The 18,391-nt window shown below is 33.6% G+C and overlaps 1 non-coding gene and 1 pseudogene across 1 annotated transcript; one reads left to right on the forward strand and one right to left on the reverse strand.

Moving 5' to 3' along the window:
• Positions 1–4,891: 4,891 nt before the first annotated feature.
• LOC113184604 (SUMO-activating enzyme subunit 2-like) lies at positions 4,892–7,145 on the forward strand (annotated as a pseudogene).
• Positions 7,146–11,271: 4,126 nt separating this feature from the next.
• Positions 11,272–11,376, reverse strand: LOC113184622 (small nucleolar RNA U13). Its single transcript, XR_003301021.1, has one exon. It is a non-coding gene; the product is annotated as a small nucleolar RNA U13 (small nucleolar RNA).
• Between the last annotated feature and the right edge of the window lie 7,015 nt (positions 11,377–18,391).

The raw sequence follows: 18,391 nt of genomic DNA on the forward strand, positions 1-18,391 counted from the left end.
TAAAAAGTATAATTTGTTTATTGATAGCCTACACAATTGAGGGAAATTGATGAATAGAAAAACTCAGAGACTCTTATGATGCACACAATGGCACCAACCTCAGACCACAGTATTTTGGATGAGGAAACAATCAAATTTTGGCAAAAGTGCGCATTACTTGTACTTTCAAAGATATCTAGGCTAGATTCCAAATCCTTTCTTTCTTCAGTCTTGGGGTTAAAAAAAAAAAAAGGTAAATTTGCTTATTTGCCTTTTGTTTACTAGGACTGTATCATTATGAAAGGTTCATATGTTCTCTGAATAAGATAAAAATTTAAAAAAAAAATTCTTCAATGACTGGAAGAATTTTTTTTAAAAAAAATTAGAGGAAATGTGAAAAAAAGTCACGTATCTGATTTTAAACATTTTTATATGTGTTCTGTTGTTATTATGTTAGTGTGCATTGTGATTATATATATTCCTATTTTATTTAAGTAATCACAGTTAAAAGAGTCATTAAATCTCTTTTTGTAAGTCAAAAACTCAACAGTTTCCTAAAATTATATATGTAAGTGTGAAAATTAATTATACAAAATAGTAATTCCTATCACCCCACTAACATGCAGTTGAAAGACCATAGGGAAGAAGGCAAAACACTCAAATCCTGCTCCAGGCACTCTTTGACAAAGCCACTCCACTTGAGTAGCATGTCCTATCTTTAAGACTATTGTCACTTAGTAACTGTTCAACTGATAATGGCACTGCCAGCTCTGACCTTAAAACTTGCTTTAAATGGGAAGGGCTGCTGCTCGCCACCTGAAAACAAACATTCATTCAAAATAACTTGCATAGATTTCTCTACTGATAAAACCCTCAACTTTTCCTTTGTTCTCAGGACATAGCAAAGGTCACTCCACCTTGTGCAGGTAAGTCCTGGATTTCAGTCTTATTATTTATTCCCAAAGAAAAGTTTCTTTATGGGAGATTCATCTCTATTTTTGTTTTACATTGACATAAACTTGATAGAAATGCTAAATCGATACTTAAGAGGGAGTTCTAGTAAAGCAATAATTAGGGTCATATTTATAAAAATGTCAATGAGAAACTTGGGCTTTTTTCCTCAATGATTTTTGGATATTGGTTTAGGTTCTTCCTTCTTGCTCTTCTGTTTTTTTCTTAAAATACACTGGAGTTGACTAGAGCCACACTAAATCTGGTAATAATGATCCCTGCTATAGGATCCACTGCTACATTTTTCTATAATATCTCTTTACATATCTATTGAAAAAGCATCTTTCTGTACATTAACTTGTGACTCAAAACTGCTTCTCACAGATACAAGTATCCCATCCTACATTTCTACAATGGCAATAGATGCATGTGAAGATGTTTATGTGGCTCACTTTTCTTATGATATAAAACATACCAAAAGTTCTATTTAGACCACTTTACCTCAACTCTCGAACCCACAATGTGAGTAAGGTTTATGTTAACCAAAGAGATTGGGCAGTCTCTTAGATTTCCCATACTGGAGAATTTACATTTAGTTGCTTGATATTGAGGTATCTGGTATCAATTGTAGTGTCTGGTCTTTGAAATGTTATCCAGGCCTGAAAAATATTTGCTCTCTTATAGTATATGATTATAATAATTAAATATTAAATAAAACTGTAATAAAAATTCATAAATTTGATATATATGGCTAAATTGAACTCCATATAATATATCTAGGAATTCATACAACTGCAAGAACTATTGTGGCTTTGTTTCCCCAGTTGGTTAACATTTTACAAAACATTTGCTAATTAGGTAGGGAAAATTGCCTCATTATAGAGTTAATATTAGTATGACAATTTTATAAAGGTATGGTTTACATTTAATAAACTGTATATAACTTTGGCATATATATGTATTTCTATTAATCTGTGATATATATATCTATCATCTATTTACCTAACTACTTAGGCAAATCAACAATACAAAAAGATAATGAATACTTCCATTATTCCTCTTTTAATCTCTCTTTACTATTTCTTCTTGCCCCCATCCCTGTATCCTGAATTAATATGAATTCTATCACTATCTATGAATTTTAATTTTCTAGAATTATCTATGAACTCTATAGTCTGCACTATGCAGAATTTTGTTCCAAATAACAAAGTGTTTAATAACAATAGCTTGTTCTTTTATTCAGAAAGTATGCTGTTCCTTTAGTTATGATTCTTATGAATCTATACAGCAATTTGTGGAGAAATGACAGATGAAAATATTGATTCTTCTGATGTTTGTTTAATTCCTCTCAGCAATGCTTTGAAATGCTTAGTGTGTTAATCTTGCCTATTTTAGTCAAATCAATGCCTAAATACTTTATATTGGTATGACATTTTAAGTAATAATTTTTAAAATTAAAATTTCAGTTACTCATTACTGTTATGTTGTACAGAGATACAAATGAAACAAACATTAATTATTTTTTCTTTGTCCTTTTTATGTCAGTAAACCAATACCTGTACTTATTAATTAACTCTAATTTTTACATTTTTACTAGGTAATTTTAGTTATTCATAATAGTCTTAGTCATTTTGACATAATCATACATGCATGAGCTATAATTTGCTCCACTTTGGTTCCCAATACCTCCCCTTATCCCTTCCCATTTTACCCTTCTTCTATTTTACTCATCTCCTTTGTATTCATGTACAGTTTTTTAAATTGGTATTTTTAAAATATACATAAATGTGAAATTCACTATCATATACTCACATATGTGCACAGCATAATTTGGTCAATTTCATTTTACCTATTCCACCTTTAGCTCTACTTTTAAAAACTTTTTTTCCAGAATCTTTTTTTTTTTTGCTAACTTTTTTGATGACCCCATTGACTAAAACTTAAAATATTTGTAGTATCTGTTTAACAGATTGGTGTTTGTTTTGAAAATAAATTATGTTTAAATTCAAATTACCCTATTGATTGTTTCAATTTTCCTTATTTAATGCTGATTAATATTTGGAAGTATGAATGGATTTCTTTTCATTTCTCTTTGAAATATTTGTATTTCTTGCTTTGTGAACAATGATACCCATGATGTTTTCTGAATAAACCATCAAAGCAGTTATATGCCAATGGCATTTTTAGTGCCATTTATAACCTTAAAGCATTCTGTCTTCTTTTTTTCTTTCTTTTTTTTTTTTTTGAAAGTACAAAAGCATTTCATAGTGTTTACTCATTACATTATCTTTCAGAATCTTAACTGGCCCATGAAACCTGCCCATTTAAACCTACCACCCAGCAAGTAAGAAATCCCCAAGAGAAGACTGAATGTTCTTAATATAATGGGCCTAATTAACACAGTTTCATGACTTGCTTTCAGAATGCTTGAATGCCTTGAATCTGGAGCAGGTTAAGTGAGCAATAGAGTTGTTGTTTTTTTTTTTTTAGTTGCTTTTATTTTTAAATACATGAAAGCAGAATGTATCACAATTCTTACTACACATATAGAACACAATTTTTCATATCTCTTTTTGTATACAAAGTTTGTTCACTCCAGTTCATGTCTTCACACATGTACTTTGGATAATGATGTCCATCACATTCCACCATCATTGCTAACCCCCTACCCCACCCCCACCCCCCACCCCCCCACCCCTCCACCCCCCCTACCCCCGCTTCCCTTCCCACCTCTCTGCCCTATTCTTGATTATAGACCTTGAACTCTTAACTCATACATGTCTCATGAAGATGTGGACAAGACTCTTTTGGTTAATAATTTAAAATTCCACTTAATCAGATTAATCAAGGCAAATAAATTTTTATAGTCCAGGAAACTTGAGCTACTTGAAATTGATAATTTTTAGAACCTTAAACCTGTGGGGATGAAAAACAAATTACAGCAATTAAAATGAGCTAAAGAAAAACAGAAGATAGAGCAATTGGTTTTTTTTTGAAAACTAGTGATTATTATTAGAAAGAGATTTATAGTTTGATTATAAATCTCTTGGGATATAGTTTGCTGTATATTCTAGGGACTCAAGAGTACTCTCTGGACTCTAGATTTGATAGGCCAATACAATTCCTAAAAGTCCAAATGGCATGGTACCACATAAGTAGCCTGCACTGCACTGCACCCAGCCTCCCCTGAATTGACAAGTGAAAGCATGTTAAATTGGTCATTCATTTCTCCTATGAAATCATGTGGTATGTGTTACTCTCCGTACTAATCTGTAGTTACTCTGTCATCATCACAGAGCAGGCTCCGCCTCACAGAAACCTCTAGTAGTAAACTCAGAATAGTTAACCAGAAGTCACTCTCCTTCAGGAAGCCCTAACCTAACTGATTGATCTGCTTTTCACTGCCCTACCAGGCAGAGGTTCTACTTGTTACTCACTCTATGTGTGCTTTGAAGTTTGGACCAACAAACAGGAACACATCACACATACAGGGAAGCAGTCAAAAACTTAACTTTACTTGCTCAAGACACTATAAAAGAAAACACCTGACACAAACATTAAAACCATTATTTCAAAAAGAAGAAATTGAATAGATCGCATCTTCTTAAATTTAGGTTTTAAGAACAAAGAATGAACCATTAACTGTAAATATCAATTTAAATAAACACGCACACACACACACACACACACACACACACGAGTAAAGATGAGTGGATAGTGGAATTTAGAAAAGCTGCTTTGTTACTAGCACCCTTCTCAAATAGCAAGAGGAAACCAAGATCAGTTATTATTTTTCCATGTATAAGTTACTATTGGATGGAAAGGGAATGTCAATGTTACATATGTATCAGCATGTGAAAAATATAAATACACTATATGTATTTCAATCACTATAAAAACTATGCCTTAGAATGAATGGATAAAGGCCTCCGCCTCCACTGCGGCTCATGGATGGCCTGCAATGACACTGTCTCAGGGGCTTCCCCAGGAGCTGGCTGATTCGGTGGATGGGGCTGGGTGCTGGTGGTGGGTGCAGGCGACATCGGCTGCGAGCTCCTTAAGAACCTTGTGCTCACGGCTTCTCTCACATTGACATGATTGATCTGGACGCTACTCTGTCAGTAACCTCAACAGGCAGTTTTTGTTTCAAAAGAAACATGTTGGAAGATCAGACTATAATGTGGAATTTTTTTGATAGTTTATATTGGTCATGAATGCATTAGATAACAGAGCTGCACAAAACCATGTTAATAGGATGTGTTTGGCAGTTGATTTTCCTCTTATTGAGAGTGGGACTGCTGGCTGGTCATCTTGGACAAGTAACTACTATCAAAAAGGTTGTGACTGAGTGTTATGAATGTCATCCTAAGCCAACCCAGAGAACTTTTCCTGGCTGTACAATTGGTAACACACTTTCAGAACCTATTTATTGCATCACATTGTTTGGGCAAAATATTTGTTCAACCAATTGTTTGGGGGAGAAGATACTGATCAGGAAGTGTCACCTGACAGAGCTGACCCTGAAGCTGCATGGGAACCAACAGAAGCTGAATCCAGAGCTCCAACATCTAATGAAGATGGTGACATAAAACGTATTTCCACAAAGGAATGGGCAAAATCAACTGGATATGATCCAGTTAAACTTTTTATCAAGCTTTTAAAAGATAATAGTGGATAAACTATGGTGGAAAAGGAAACCTCCTGTTCCATTGGAGTGGGCTGAAGTATAGAGTCAAGGAGAAGAATTTAATCCATCAGATCAACAAAGTGAACCCCAGCTGGGTCTGAAAGACCAGCAGGTTCTAGATGAAAAGAGCTATGCAACTCTTTTTTCAAAGAGCATTGATACTTTTGAGAGTTCATTTAGCATAAAAAGGAGATGGAGCTGAGCTCATATGGGATAAGGATGACCCATCTGCAATGGATTTTATCACTTCTGCTGCAAATCTCAGGATGCATATTTTCAGTATGAATATGAAGAGCAGGTTTGATATAAAATCAATGGCAGGGAACATTATTCCTGCTATTGCTACTACTAATGCAGTGATTGCTGGGTTGATAGTATTGGAAGGACTGAAGATTTTATCAGGAAAAATAGACCAGTGTAGAATATTTTTTAAAAATAAACAACCAAACCCAAGAAAGAAGTTGCTTGTGCCTTGTGCACTGGATCCTCCTAACCCCAATTGTTACGTGTGTACCAGCAAGCCAGGGGTGACTTTATGACTGAATGCCCACAAAGTGACTGTTTTCACCTTACAAGATAAGATAGTGAAAGAAAAATTTGCTATTGTAGCACCAGATGTCCAAATTGAAGATGGGAAAGGAACAATCCTAATATCTTCAGAAGAGGGAGAGACAGAAGCTAATAATTGTAGCAGTCTGGCTGGGCACAAAATCACGAGCCACCACACACCTTGTAGATTCAAACAGCAACTCTTTATTCCCGAACTCTCACCGGCTCTCTACATGCACGTTCTGGGGAAAATCCACCCTTCCACTGGGCTCTGCATCCCAAAATACTCTCTGAATCCCACAAAAGTCAACGGGAACTCAAGGAGTGGTCGGGCGCCTGAGGCAGCAGGATACACCCTATTCCCAGCAGGATACACCTTAAACCTGGAACCGCCCTAAACCCGATCCGCCCTGGTCCTTGAGCAAGGTCACCTTTCATGCAATGTCACTGCAAATGACCTGGGTCCAAGGCAAGCCCATTTCCACAATGGAGAGTCCTCCATCTAAGCAACATGGGGTAGGCTGACAAGGAAATTGCCATTCGTCATTCTTACTTAGCTATGGCTCTCAGCAAATAATCATAAGAAGTTGTCAGAATTTGGAAATAGAAATGGCAGCCTGCTTCAAGCAGATAATTTCCTTCAGGACTACACTTTATTGATCATCATCCTTCATAATGAAGACCTAGAAAAGGATGTTGAATTTGAAGTTGTTGGTGATGGCCCAGAAAAAGTGGAGCCCAAACAAACTAAAGATGATGCCAAAAGCATTACCAATGGCAGCCTTCCACCTCTACTGCCCAAGAGCAATATGATGTACTCATAGTTGATTCAGATGAAGATGGTCCTTCAAATAATGCTGATGTCTGTGAAGAAACAAGAAGTCACAAGAGGAAATTAGATGAGAAGGAGAATGTCACTGCAAAGAAGTCACATACAGAGCAGATGGAAGAGCTTGATGATGTCATAGCATTAGATTGAACAGAAACCCTCTTACTACCTTAGTTCATCTGGGTAGAACCAGATTTGTTATGTCCTTTGTTCCAAAGGGAAAAATAATGATAACAGTGACTTGAAAATGATTCTACTTCCTTTGAAAGTATTCATTTTGCTAGAACTATTAGAACACTGGCGTATGCTATACTGAAAGTAGGAGTATAGTTTTAAAACCCTTTGAATAAAGTGTGTGCATAACCAGTCATGGGATGAAACATCACAATGCATGTTGCCTTTTTAATGTAAATACCCTTAGGTATCATTTAATAGTTCAAAAATATTTTGGTTTAGTAAAGTGGATACCTGGTTATAAATATATGCCTTTATTTTTGGCTAGAAGAATTATTTTTAGCCTAGATCTAAACATTTTCATATTCTTAACTGACTGAAACAGATTCAAAGAAATATCAAGTGCTATGCACTGAAACTTGTTTTTAAATGTTAATTGGCACTATGTATATTAATGTAAAACAGTGTTAATTTACTCAAATTTTCAGTTTGTATTGCCTGGTATGTCTGTGTAAGAAAAGAATTTTTGTGTAAAATTACAATTTCAGGTTATTTATATTTGATGTTTGTAAAGCTCAAATAAAGATTATATTGTACTTATGGACCATATAAATGACATCTGCATATTTGTTAAAAAAAGAATGAATGGATAAAGAAACAGATATATACATACAATGGAATATTACTCAGCACTAAAAGAGAATAAAATTATGGCATTTGCAGGTAAATGGATGAAGTTGGAGAATATCATGCTAAGTGAAGTAAGCCAATCCCCAAAACCAAATGTCAAATGTTTTTTCTGAGAAGTGGATGCTGATCCATAATGTGGGGAATCCATGGGAAAAATAGGGGAACTTTGGGAAAACAGGACGGAGGCATGGAGAGGGGGCATGGGGTCAGGAAAGATGGTGGAATGAGATAGACATCATCACCTTAGGTATTTGTATGCCTGCCCATATGGTGCGATGCTACATTTTGTACAACCAGAGAAATTAAAAGTTGTGTTGTAATTGTGTACAATGAATCAACTGCATTCTGCTGTCATATATATATATATCTATTTAGAATAAATAAAATAAAATAATTAAAAAAGAAAAAAAATATGCCTTAGATATTATCAGAAAACACTTTCAAAGGATAATGATAAATTCTTATTTGTTATTCCTCCTAACATTATTATGAATACTGAAAGATATACTTTTACTTCAGGTGTGGATCTGCCTGCTTCAGAGTCCCAAAATACAGAATTATTCTGTAATTTTAAAATCATTTTAGGAAGTATATTTTTTTTGATATGCCACAAAATGGTGAGATTTCCCAATATCAATCCACTGTTTCTTCAGATGATAGTTTACATCTGCTCTGTGATTTGTATTTAAATTTAATCTAGCAGTATTTTTTGATATAAAGTTCTAACCAACAATATTCAATAATATCACTCAGAAAACTATACTTAACATTGGCTGCATATGAGTATCTGTATTTCAAATAATAAATAAATGTCTAAGAAAATTATACTTACAAAAACTCCCCAGTGAGCACTCTAAAATTTTAGTAAATTAAAGGAATTTTTTATTTGTAGATGTAATTATTGATTAACAATTATTTATAGAACCACTTACACAATAATATTCTTTCTTAGTATATGAAGAATAATTCTAGGTCCATAGGCCTTTTTATGCATTTAAAATTATAACAAAGCCACTGGACAAAATGATACTTAAAAAAATGTCAATTACTGTTATTTCATGAAAAGGAAAGACATAAATGATCTAGTTTTAAAATTGCTGATATTTGAATTTTTGACCTGCAAAATGGCTACTTTTAATTTTTATAAGGGAATTCTTACAAGCTGAGTTGAGTTATGAGACTTGGCATCATGACATTGACTGGATCAGATGGGTCAGAGTGGAGATGTTAATGACAGTGTCTCCTACTCAGTCAGACAGCCCCAGACAGCATAGTGCAAGTCAGGATTGAATCTTCACTGACTTGTCAAGAAGGGATTCCCTGCTAACTATCTGATTACTCCAGGTGACCAAGTGATTATTCTCATATCAATGAAGAAAATTAAAAATAAATAAATAAACTAGAAGGTAATTTCTCCTACTTCTTCTTGCTGGTTTATTATTGCTTTTTTGTGGGTTTTATTCAGACATTTGTATATAGGCCTGTATACAAGTGAAGAAAAAAATAAATAAAAGGACATCCATTGTGCCAAAATGACAGTCAAGTTCTAAACGCAACTCCTCCCATGAACTTAATATTTCTTTTAGAACAAACCTAACAGAATTTTCTTTCTTCTGTCTTGAAATACATTAGGCACTAAACAATGTTGACTCCCATTATGCTAACTTTAAAGGTTCCAAGTGTTAGAAGCTTTATATTTTCATTAAGGTTGCCATTTACTATAAATTTTTTTCTGCATTCTGTACTTCAGTCCTCCATTCAGACATTATTTCATCCCTCAATATATTTTGTAAATTTTCCACATTTACATGAGAGTAGATTTTACCAAAATATAGTATCAAATATATTATTCCTGAGGTGATAAAGTTGACAGTAAAGAAAATATATACTCCAGAAAAGTGGTTTTAAAATATGTGTTTTTCTTTGTATAGGTTCTGCAAAGAGCTTTATCAGCTTAAACAGGAAAAAATGATCCATTCACCATAATCATAGAGCCATAAGAGTAAATTAAATATAATTGAATCCAGGAAGCTTCATTTCTCTTTGATTATTTGTTTTGTATTGTGTTGTGTTGTTTTGTTTTTGCTCTGCTATGATAGGAGTCTACACTCTTAGTTTTAGTATATTTATGGTAAGGATCGTTTAAAGAAGAGTAGATAAGTAATCATTTTAAAGTTTTATTGTATAACCACTTATTGTCTAGCAGAACTCAGTGCATCAGGTATCAATCTTAGGGGAGAAAAACATTTCATTGGTTACTAATCCCAGGGGACTAACTTAAACTTGTCTGTCCATTGAATTTCTGGGTACCGGATTCATCAAGGAAAACACAACACAATCAAGCACTGAATTGAACAATTCTTACCTTGGAGAACTGAAAGCACGATCAGGTTCAATGGTGTGCCCTGGTCTTAATGGATACCTAGTTTCTCCTGGCATGTAATACAGGGCAATTTTCCTATAGGTAGCCCTCTCTGAGGGGCAAAGGAAAGACCTCAACCCTTAGCCCTCTCCATGTCAATTCTGAAAGCTGGGGTGACTGAGGGTCATTGATGCTGAGGCTTAAAGAGAAGAAAGTAACACTAAGTTTGAAACAGGAGAAAATATATTCACAGGATGAAATAATTCTAGCATATGCAATGTGAAGTTTTATCATCTTGATTATGGAAGTGTCCTGGGCTTAAGATACATTCTTATGTGGCTGATTGGGGATCAAAAGACCTTGCACATAAGACTCTTTCCTGACAATAATGACATAGCACAGTCATCTCACAGAAGGGCAGTGCATGCCCTTAAACAAAATTTGGTAGGATATTCAGGTTTATCTCATCATATATGTTCCAAAGAGTATCAAGTATTTTATAACTCATGTAGTTAGGCTTTTGAGGAAAGCAGCAGGATTCTAAAAGATTGGAAAGTGGCTCCTGTGAACCTGGAAAGAAAATGCATGAGTTCTATCTAATAAATATTTATGCACACTTATGAAAATATTTTTGGTTTGTGTCCTATTCTTTTTTAAATTTTACATAATTTATCCAAAACTGTTCTATTTGCTTCTACAATTGTCCAAAAACCTGAAGCTTCCAAATAAATATATACAGAGAACATAGTAAATACGCAAAAAAAAAAAAAAAATCAAAATATCCCTGAAACCCCATTCAAAACAACAAAAGACATAGCAACTAATATATGTTTTTAAACTCTGAGACTATGATTTTCTCATTTAATATGGTATAATATTGAAATAGTCAGTTAAACAGAATAAATTAAAAGAAAAATATAATTTTACATGTATTTTCTCTTAATACAAGTTCTGATTATTTTTAGTATTAGTTAAAATCTTTCTCATTTTCTTTAAAACATTCATACCTATTTTTACTTCATTTTCATCTCTTTGTTTTTTTTAAGTTCATGTCAGACAGGTAATGTATTGATGTCATAACAAAGTTTAGAGGGAAGCACATCTCACGCAATAGTGTGAACACCCAATCATCACGCTTATGAACCAAAGAATTATAATTTTCATCTCTTTATGATAAAATTTATTTATATTTCACTTAATGTATAAATGTATAATAATGTCTAAGTCTGAAGTAGATAATCATTTCATGTAGCTTTCTTTTAATAGCTCACTTTATTTGTTTAAATTGGTTCAGAGGTGATTTTTTTTTTTTAGAAGTGACTTTTACATGGTCACAACCAGAGAGATTTAATACATCTTAAAAATACAAGAGATATTGTTTCAGGAAATTCTGCAGGTCTGAGAATTACTTTTTTGTTAACTTATTTTATTTTATTTTTACACAAATGGAGCACATTTTTTTTCATTTCTTTGGTTGTACATGATGTAGATTCACACCATTCGTGCAATCATACCCATAACCCAATCAATAAATGGGCTAAGGAAATGAGGAGACACTTCACAGAAGAAGATATTCAATCGATCAACAAATTAATGAAAGAAGTGTTTAACATCTCTAGCAATTAAAGAAATGCAAATCAAAACTCATTTCATCTCACTCCTGTCTGAATGGTATTATCAAGAATTCAAGCAACAATAAATGCTGAGGAGGATGTGGGGGAAAAGGCACACTGAATCATTGCTAGTGGGAAAGTAAAATGGATATTCCTTAGAAAACTTGGAATGGAACCACCATTTGACTCAACTATCCCACTACTTGGTCTATACCCAAAGGACTTAAATTCAGAACACTACAAGGGTACAGCTACCTCAATATTTAGAGCAGCTCAATTCACAATAGCTAAACTGCGGAAACAGCTTAGATGCTCTTCAGTAGATGAATGGATATAGAAATTGTGGTATATATACACATTTAAATATTACTCAGCCTTAAAGAAGATGAAATTATGGCATTTACAGGTAAATGGATGGAGTTGGAGAATATCATGCTAAGCAAAGTAAGCCAATTCCAAATAACCAAAGGTCAAATGTTTCCTCTGATGGGTGGATGCTGATCCATAATCAGAGGGGAGGCACTGGGGGGCAAGGAAAGAATGGAGGAACTTTGGACTGAGCACAGGGGAGGGAGGGGATGAGATGGGGGTGAGTGTGGGGGGAAGATGGTGAAATCAGATGGACATTATTATCCCTATGTATGGGTATTTTATATGTAACTTTTAAGAATATATCTAAGCATGGAGTGGTGGCACTCCCCTAAAATACTAGCCACTTGGGAGCCTGAAGCAGGAAGATCATAAGTTCAAGGCTGGCCTAAGCACTTTAGCAAGACCCATCTCTAAATAAATAAATAAATAAAATTAAAGATCTGGGGATGCAAGTCAATTAAAAAATATCTTTGGTTCCATCCCTTGCTAAATTGAGATCCTGTTTTACAATGATTTATGCATTTTTCCATTCACACCCAACTCCTTCTTTGTCAGAACTTTTATGAGAGATTTTCCTGAAATTTAGTTTCTTCATCAATTCCTTGAGTGAGAAGTGTCACACATGTTTACAATTTTTACAATGCATTTGAACATGATGAATTGCATTTGAAAGTGAATAAAAAATGAGGATAGCACATTAACTTGGAATGGGTTAGACAGTCAAAGCTCAAATAATGCCGTGGTAGCATTTCATGTAAACAAACACATTTTTAACCCTGGTCACATAGAAAGGTTTAAATTTTCTTCCAGTAAAACTACTGTACTTTCCATCTTTCCATTAGTTCTTCCCTCCTAAATGTTTGCCTCCCTTTTGCTCCATCATTTTATTGATATTGTATCCTAATGGTCTTTTTCTCCTTTTTGACAAATCCTACACCAATTCTTTTCTAATTTTGTTCGCCCCTTTTAGAATTTATACTCTCTTTTATCTTACACTTTAATTTTTTAAACATTCTCTTTCTTTCTTTCTACAACACCATGTTTCTTTTTTCTTTCCTTTTTTTTTTTTTTCTTTTTCCCCTTCAGTACTTGGGATTGAAATCAAGGGCTTTCCAGTGCTGCATACTAGGCAAGTGCCTAGTATGAGCTACATGCCCAGCTGTTTTATTGTTCTTTTTTAAATTTGGAGACAAAGTCTTCCTAAATTGCCCAGACTTTTTTTATTAATCATTCTCTCAGTTAATCTTAGTCCCTATTTATGATTTATTGGTTGATATCTCAGATACCACTTAAGTGACACTGGGCTGTCTTTCTGTCTTGACTCAATAGTCACCAGTTGGCCTCTTGGAAATGAAGAAAATGTGGATGCTTCAAAATAAAATTGTGGTTTCGAAAATCACTTACTTTTACCTTCAACGAGCTTAATTCAATGATATCATTGCTTATGACAAATAAAAGTCTTATGAATTTCACCAAAGACTACATATTCTTCCTGTTAACATATTAGGGACCTTATTAGTGTGAAATAATCATCTTACCTGTAGACTTACTGATCTCCTCTGCAATTCTCATTATAAAGAATTTCATTTTGACAAAAACAACTATAACAACAATAACAAAAAAAGACAGTACATTCTAAGATTGTAAGGTTTCAAAGAGGGCTGACACTATCCTCAAATCTATCTTGTTTGATAATTTAATCATCTCCTCAGCAACATCTGAATGCAAATGCTGAAAATATAAATAGGAGTAACACTGGTGAGGTAGTTCCTATAAAAGCAGCTCAGGGATACTTAACATCTTTTTTTGCAAATTTTCACCTAGTACAATCCCAAAATATGCTTCCACTAGACAATACAATTTTCTTCCTTTGTCTTTGTCCTTCTCTTACCCACACCACCTTTTACAAGCACTCTTAAAGATGAAAACCAGATCTTTTTATATCCCTGCTTATACCTTTCAAAGAGTTTCATTGCTTTTAAAATACAATCCACACTTCTTTCCATGATCAATTAGGCCCACTAACCTCTTTCTGCCTAGTTTTCCAACTTCACTTATTATTGCCAGTCTGGGTCAGCATAATCTAGTCACATTGACATCCTTGTTCATTTCATTTTTAAAGCCAAGACTCTCAAGCTTCTAGAATTTGTGTATAAGTTCTCAGTTCTTTATAAACTTGACTCATTCTAATCATTCAGCACACATGTCACACCTCTAGAGAAGGCTTCCATTTATTAATCACAAAGAAAATCAACTTAAGCTTACATGTGTGTGAGTGTGCACACACACCCATGTGCACAAAGTATCAGATGGCTGGACTAACCGAATAATCAAAGAGTAGTGTTTGGTGTAGTTGTTCAATCACAATATAAAACTCATAGTTCTTTCTCTTCCCCTATATTTGTTCATGTCTTATTAACCCTACATCGATACCTGTGTGTGTTGTCTGAGTACTTTCATCAGCAATTCCAAGGCTCCTATGCTTCAATCAATAAATAGACTTTGAAAAAGTACTAGACTATAGTTATCTTTGGTGAAAATATATGGAATCCTAAGAAAACTTACTAATATGACTCGCTTGAACCAATCACAGTTGCTGAGAGATAGAAGAGAGTGAGTATTTTAATCAAAGTAGAATTTATGACTGGATCTTGGAGAAGCAGAAAGTCAAGGCATCAAAAGCACATGGAGCCCTTCAAGGGGTTCTCAGAAGCAAGGGAGAGATTGGATTATCTGATACAGCTCCCTGAATAGGGTAGAAATTGAAACAGATTCAAAATGCCAAACATTCATTCTATTCATTCACACTATTTTTCTTGCTTAGTTTCTCTTTTATTGTTTTGTTAATTAGCTTTCTTCCACAGAAGATGAAAAGTGGATTTTTAAACCTTTGCATTTTGCAGCACTTATGTATAAAAAATAAGTGAATATGTGAAGAAAGTGTAAGACACCACGTGATACATGTGCAGTGGTGCACAACTGTAATCCTAGCAACTCAGGAGACTGAGGCAGGAGGATCAAAAGTACAAAGCAGTCTCCGCAACTTTGCAAAACTCTCAGCAACTAAACAAAACACTATCTCAAAAATATACAAATAAAGAAAAGCCTGAGAATTAAGCTCACTGGTAAACAGTATTAAAGTGACCTTAAGCAAAAAAAAAAAAGCATGTGGAGAAATACAGTGAGAGGAAGAGAGAGAATCAACATATGAGCAAAGAGCAAATCATGAGAGACTCCCTGTGATATATGTTGAGGCATATATATGTTGAGGCATGAACAAAAATATATACATATATACATATACATGTATATGTTGAGGCATGAACAAAAATCTCATACCACTTGAAAATTTTTCCAAGAAATACAAATGACTATGTAAGATGTATAATAGCACATTAAAAATTATCAAATATTTAAACTAAATACTTCTAAAAAGCATGGAGAGTGTACACATAAACTATATGGGAGGAAGTAAAGTTAGAATGTTAGTCAATTGTGAATGACTCAGCATAAAATATTTAGTAAAGAAATGTTAAGCAGAGACTCGAATCTATAGTTTCCTTACATTAAAATTACTTTCTTTCTCATTATACTGCATTCCATTTTGACATTGAATGCAAGCAAATAAACAAAAATTACCAAAATTTTCATTCTTTTACTTTCACATTTTTTTTCATTCTGTTGGCAGGGTTACCCTAATGGATACTGATATATTATGATAATGAAAAGAACTACTAGTCCCATATGTCCTTCTATTTTCTTTTACCTTGATGTAAAGAGGAAATGTGCATATGTATACATATACATGTATATAAATGTGTATATATATGTACACACACACACATCAACACACTAGCTTCTTTCTCCCTCTTTTTTTTTTTTTCTTATTCAAGACTCATCTTCTTGGACAGAATACCCTGAAGAGGCTGCTACCCCAGGTCACAAATTTTACCAGTTCTGACTCTTAGATTGGAAGGCTTGGGATCACTTAGAATGACAAGTACTGAGTTAAAATATTTGTGGCCAGTGTTTAATATTAGTAAGTTCATTGCTGCAATGGCCCATGCCACATCATGTTTTATCAATAGTGAAGCAATACATAGGTCTGTGTGCAGGTCTTTCCTTTTGTCTATTTGTCAGTTGATTCAGAACCTGGTTAAGAAAAACAAAAGTGTAATTTTGTAGCTCGATCAAATACCAATAAAATGTAAACAAAGAACAATAACATGACTATTACTTAGAGAAAGAAGAGATGAAGCTTCTTATAGAATTTTCACATACATGTAATTTTTTAAATGGGCCCCCAAAATTATAATTTATGACAGAGAGAAGAAGCACACAGTTAGAAATCCTCTTCCAGGTGTAAAAGCTTTTAATTCCAAACTGCACCTATCGATTTTTCTGCAAACTGGAAATGTAAATAAGTTGAAAAGATGAGGGAAATAAGGTTGCAAATATAAAGTGTAGTGATTTGATTTTGATCCATTTGCCTACACAATTTCCATTCATTTTTGTCAACAGCACAATCACCTTTATAAGCCTTTCTTAATTTTTTAACTACTAAAACATTACATTTTTCAAATTCAAGAGTAATTTTTAGTAAAATATAATACTAAAAATTTATTTCATATTTATCATTTTTTCTGTCTTTGATTTGAACTGCTGTTTTAAAAAAATCATGATTCTTCCCTTTAAATCTTGTCATGTCATCTTGATAGAATTTATCATGCAAATTTTACCATGGATTATAAATCTTGGTATACTTACAGTAATTTTCACAGCCTCTTAGTGTTACTGCATAATTTAATTATTATTAATTTTATCACTTAATGCGTAATATAGCATAAATTCAGTTGTAATGAAAAGCAGGACAAATAGTATCTTGTATTTCAGATTTATTGTCAGCTAAATAGTCTGGTCATAAATGTGTTAGGCCATGTTTGATGAAAAATTTATATTTACAAAAAACAAGTAAAATGAATAAGATAGTTGAGTAGATGTATTTTGTATAATTAGGAGAAGATAACTGATCAATCAATCCATCCTTATCCCTATCAGGCAGGTAATGACTCTTGCACTGGGTATACCTCCCTTATTTTGATATACATCCCTGATCTTGATAAATATACATGATCTTGGTCTTTGTGAAATATAGAGTCTAATAAGGAAAGGATAAATAATAAAAATAAAAACAATAATAAAGCATTTGTTTCACTGTTTTAATAATGCACTCACTGACTTTTATTTACTTTTAGGAGGAAAGTCTACAACTTAAACACAGAAGTACTGAATACATTTTCTTTTCAGACAGAAAAGTACATAGAATAATATTAATTGTGCTAGTGTGGCAGTAAGGAAGCTGGTATGTATGTATGGGTGAGCTAATCTTGGAATTCTACCTACTTTCCCAAATTCCAAAGAGAATCCATATTTTAAGTACTTAAAGTACTATGAAGGTACATTATACCAATAAAGCCCTAATAAGGCTTTATTGTCACAGTGAAGCGCTGTCAAGCAAAAGCAACAATGATCATTACAATTTACAGCATGGGAGTATTTTCTTATCTTCAAATAGAACCTTCATTTGAAAATCACTGGCCACTCCTGTACAAGAAAAGGAGAATGTAGAGAGACTATGTGGAAAAGAACAAACATTGCAGTGTGTGAAAAACAAAACTGATATAAATGTGTTTTCTTCAGGAAACCATAAAATTATTTGATGTAATTTATTGCATCCTCACAAAAATCAACTTAATTAACTAATCTTAAAAAAATTACATACACACACACACACATACACACAGTCATTTTTTCATGACTATGAGCAAAATACCTGACAGAAAGAAACTAGAGGAGGAAAAGTTTATTTGGGGCTCATGGTTTCAGAGGTTTGGTACATGGTCAGCCAAATCCTATGCTTCCTAAATTTAGACAGAGCATCATGGTGGAAGAGCAATTTTGCTCTACCCATGGCAGTCAGGAAGCAAAGAGAATTAGCAAGTAGTCAGAGAAAAACTGTAAACTCAAAAGTCATGCTTCTACTGACTAATTTCTCCATCCACCTTACCTGATTATATTTATTACCCAATGCCATTGTTCTTTCTAAATATTAATCCATCAAAATTGCTTAACCTCATCATCTAATCATTTAACCTTTGAACATTCCTGCATTGTCTAATGAAAAA

Source organism: Urocitellus parryii, chromosome 8 (genome assembly GCF_045843805.1).
Source record: "Urocitellus parryii isolate mUroPar1 chromosome 8, mUroPar1.hap1, whole genome shotgun sequence".
NCBI classification, from domain to species: domain Eukaryota; kingdom Metazoa; phylum Chordata; class Mammalia; order Rodentia; family Sciuridae; genus Urocitellus; species Urocitellus parryii.